At 42.3% G+C, this 4,881-nt stretch overlaps 1 pseudogene; it reads left to right on the top strand.

Moving 5' to 3' along the window:
* Nucleotides 1-271: 271 nt before the first annotated feature.
* LOC147706772 (zinc finger MYM-type protein 1-like) lies at nt 272-1,566 on the top strand (annotated as a pseudogene).
* The last annotated feature ends 3,315 nt before the right edge of the window (nt 1,567-4,881 follow it).

Here is a 4,881-nt window from a genome sequence, read left to right on the forward strand (position 1 = left end):
AAGAATTCACAGCCAGAGAAGCATACATTTTCAGTTATTGCTTGGACCAACTTCAAAAGATCACAGCAGTCAGTTTCTCCCGTGATAGTAAGAGGTGCTGAACAGGAAATTGAGGCGAATAGACAACATGTGGAGCAGCTGCATAAGGTAGTATGTTCTTGGGTCATCAAGGCTTGCATACCACATGAAACTAGGGATTCTTACAATAGGGGAAATTTCCAATGAATTGTTAGAGATAATTTATTTTAAAGATGAGAGGTTAAAAGCAAAAATGTCAAAAAGGTATGGGCACTATACCTCTCCTGATTACCAAAATGATATGATATCTGTGCTGGCAGAGCTTGCCCGTGAGGGTATTGTCAATAAAGTGACAAAGTATTTTAGGGTGCTAGTTGATGAAACCAAAGATGTCTCAGATAAAGACAAGCTGAGGTTTATTATATGCTTTTTTGATGGAGATGTTCATGAGAATGTACTAGGGTGTTACCATATGGAGAAGTTAGATGCCTGGAGCGTTGATGCGGCCATTGTTGAAGCAGTACAGAAAGCTGGACTTGACTGGAAGAAATGTGTTGTACAGTGCTACAATGGAGCATCTATTATGAGTGGCTGTTTCAATGGTGTTCGAGCAAAAATAAGAGCGATCACGTCACAAGCAATTTATATACACTGCCATGCCCATAGCCTAAACCTTGCGTTAGTGCAAACAGTAACTAGCATACAACCAGTAAAAAAAATATTTTCAACATTGCAAGTAGTTTGTACTTTTCTTTCAGAAAGTTCACCAAGGCATGAGCTCTTTGCGAAAGCTCAGAAAGAGAGTGATAGGTATGTAATTAAGCTAGAAAGACTCTCAGGTGGTTTTACTAGTACTCCTGTGTTAGGAAAGTACAGATGCGATTTGAGTCTGTTATCATTGTGTAATAGAATCACAACAATGTGACAAGGAGGCTAGTTCAGAAGCCAAAGGAATTCTTAAGAACATTGAAAACTTTGGTTTCTTACTTACATTGCGGTGTATGGAATTCATTCTCTGAAAGTTTCACAGTCTATCCGAAGTACTACAGAGCAAAGACTTTGACTTGCCAAGAGCATGTGATCTAATTAAATCAACAAGAAGTGATTTAGTGAAACTCTGTCAAGACAGTCAGTGGGATCGAATTGTTAAGGCAGGCTAAGGACATAGCAGAGCTCTGTGGAATTGAGATTCAAGAAAAATCCAATCCAAGGGCTCCACCTTTGAGAAACCAACTGACAGATTATTTTCTCAGTAGCTCTAGAGGGAAAAGATCCAACCATTTTGATGTTTCGGAAAGTCAAATTCCACTGTATGAACGCTTAAAGCAGGAACTTTATTGCTCTACTTTGGATGGATTTGCAAATGAGTTTGATGTTAGTTTTACAGACAGCATGGGCCTCATATCTGCTGTCAAAATGTTCAATCCAAAAACTGCACATTTGTTGGACTTTTCCTCTGCACTAGCTCTTGTTGACAAATATGCAGAGGCTGCAGTAGACCAAACTCTTCTACAATCTGAACTGGAAACTGCAAAATTGTATCGATAAGAAATGTACCAGGTATTCACTCTGTCAGGCAGTCTCTCATGTATCTACTAGGAGCATTTCCTCAGGTTTTGGATCTTTTACATCCAGGTCTTACATTATCTATTACTACTGCTACAAATGAGAGATTCTTCTCCTGTATGAAAAGGGTAAAACATTTTTTGCACAATAAATGTAGAGGTAAGAGACTGATTTATTTAATGATAATGGCTTGTGAACCTAATGAGGTTAAGCAGCTAAATTGGAATGACGCCATCAACACATTTGCTGACATGCACACAAAATGAGCTGGTCCTTTCCCTCATTCAGAGAAGCAGCCTCAGAGAAGCAACCTTACTCTTTGCCAGACAAACAACAGCTACTCCTCAATCAGTCTCTATGCCCCTGAGGCCTATGCCACCTGAAGATATATGTCAGTGATCACAGAAGTCAGTAACCTATGCAGGTACAAGAAGAGAGAAGCCACCATGCTTCTAAGCACTATTGCCAAATCACCAACTTGCTGTCCATTTCATTTCTTTTTATCAAAGTTTATATGCAGCCCCATCGCATCAGCTTGTCATGTGTAGAAATATGGTAACCAGAATTACTAAGCACTGTTAGCCACCTTGATTTTCTGCATTCAAGCACTTGCTGTCCACCTATTTGTTCTCTCCTCAAGACTGGAAGTTATCAGTACAGCAACTATTCCTGGTACCAGCCAGTATCCTATCCTATTCAGAGTGGCACTGTCAGCCTATTCTGGATTTCACATTAACTGAGATTTACCCTCAAGTCAGCTTCTACATAGGAGGATGCCCCAGTCATCACTAGAACCAGCTGCTGCTCATACCAGCAGATATAATTCTAGATGGGGACATGTGAACTGGTGGCCTCTTTCTATCCGCCCAGCCAGCGCCTTCTTCTTTCCAATGAAACTAAGAAGCAGCATCTCTTCATATCAGTAATGCAGTATCAACATGACAGCATCTTCGTCCATGTGAGTAAAATCTGCCAACATTTTCGTAACACTCTATATGATATAATGATCAACACAAGTACTGTAGTAGTGACGTCCATGCTTTCTGTAGAAGAAATTAATAATAAACCTGGAAAGGTTCAATGGCTCCATAGGTTTAGAAGTATGTATACAATGTCATGGAAAAGAAAGTTGCTGGGAGAACTTGACATGCATTAAATAGCACTGTTATCTAAGTTCCAAGACTTAGAATTAATTACATGATACTCTTAGTTTCTACAACAAATGATAATGTGAACTTCTTTTAAAATAATAGGCCCATCAACCTTCCTATTTTATAAGTTATTTGATATTGATAATGGCTGACTTCAACTTGACTAGTGTATTCTCCATTGTTGTACACTATTTCTTAATCAATACTACATTATCCTAATTGTTTAGCTGAAGATATTCCCTGAAACAATGTATGCAGCTGCATTTTCCATAGGATTTGAAGTATTTTTGTGTATTGTATTGTAATTGTTATTTGTAAAGCGCCTTATCACCTACAGGTCTCTAAGCGCTACCAGAGAGAGCACCTTTCCAAGCAGATGGGGAGATGTCAGCTGTTAGATGATATCCCAGGCTTCCGAAAAAAGAACTTCTTCCTAAATGGGAGGAGGGCCTGTTCCTTACGTACATTCTCTGGCAGGTTATTCCAGATTTGGGGGATAGATTTTGAGAAGGTTCTACCTCCGATGAAAGACAGGTTGAAGCGAGGGCAAACCAGTAGGCTGGCCTCGCAGACCGAAGCACCCTACTAGGAATGTCGTTGGCTAAACAGTCTTTAGATATATCTCGGGGCTTGGCCATAAATGGCTTTGTGTGCAATGCAGAGGCCTTTAAACTTAGTCTGCCTAATCGGGAGCCAGTGCAGCTGACGTAATAGAGGGGTGGCGTGGGATCGTCTGGGCACTCTATAGATTAATCTGGCAGCATCGTTCGTAATCACTAAGCATGGGCGAATTTTGCGAATCTGGCGTTCGCGAATTTTGCGAATTTGCGAACTTGAAATCCGCAAAGTCCGCAAATTCTCGTGAATTTGCGGATTTTTTTTTTTGTGTTCGCAAGGGTTTCTGCCAGTTCGCGAGGGTTTGGTACTAGTTCGCAATCGCGAACTTACTTGTCGGCTCGCAACGGTTGCGACTATGTTGTTTCTACGTCTGGTTCATCATCACAGGTTCCCAGCACCCTCTGTTTCACCACTGCCACCCTCTGTTTCACCCATGCCACCCTCTGTTACATCAATGCCACCCTCTGGTTCATCATCACTGTAGATTATGGGGGGGAAAAGCAAGCACACCTGCCCTGCTTCAACTGACATGAATTAATTTGGGGTTAGTTTATTAATGTGTCACTGTTTTAAAATTCCAGGTCTGGCACCTGCTTCCTTATCAGTAATTTGCTTTCTGTTGCAGTGCAATTTTTTTTTCAAGGACCTTTGTGGCCTACTTGTAGCTATTCTATGAGCCTGCTGTGAGGGTCAGACAATTGTTGCAACTAGCAACTGAACTCTGGAGGGGCCCCAGTCAGGAAGCACTACAGGGAATGGTTACTAATGATGAGTTTGAACTCTTGCACCTGCCGAGTGCTTTCAGTTTTGCAACACTCGTTTTTCTGCAATTTCGCGGGATTTGCGGGGCGCGAACACGCGCGAGATCGGATTCGGAAGCCGCGAATTTGTGTGAATATGCGATTTCTTTTTTTGCGGCGTGTTAGTTCGCAAGGTTTTGTGCGTTTTCGCGAGCCGCTTGTAGCGCAAGTCGCGAAGTTACCCTCGCGGTCGTTCAAGGGCGCGGCCATCTTGTTTGCATGACGTATTTCCGTTTCCGGGCGCGAAGTGTAATCTCGCAAAGTGTGCGGCTCGCCAGTACAATTTCGCGAGTGTTCGCGAGGAAAATCTTGCGCGAACTTACCCGCGCGGTCGTGAACGGGCGCGGCCATCTTGTTTCTCATTCATTGCTATGGTTCTGGGCATGCTTTTTGTATCCTCTCTAAATCTCTGCCATCCTTTGCCTGTTTGAAGTATTTTTTGATCTATTTTACTTATTATCTATCCCTCTATTTTTCTAGCCCTATATTTTTGTGTTTACTGCTACTTTTGGTTATTTTTAAACTACTTTTTAAAACTCTTTTCTTTTCTTCTCTTCCCTATTCTATTTTCTTTATTCCTTTCCGCCTAGACCATGGTGAAGGGAGCCGGGAAGCATCCTGAGAAGGGGAAGGGTCCCGCACCCCGTGCCCGGCTCCCGTGCGGGCGTTTGAGGGGGGAGCAGGTCGTACACAGGGAGATCTTTAGCCCGGAGGAGGTGGCCGCACTC

This window comes from Lissotriton vulgaris, chromosome 6 (genome assembly GCF_964263255.1).
Source record: "Lissotriton vulgaris chromosome 6, aLisVul1.2, whole genome shotgun sequence".
NCBI classification, from domain to species: domain Eukaryota; kingdom Metazoa; phylum Chordata; class Amphibia; order Caudata; family Salamandridae; genus Lissotriton; species Lissotriton vulgaris.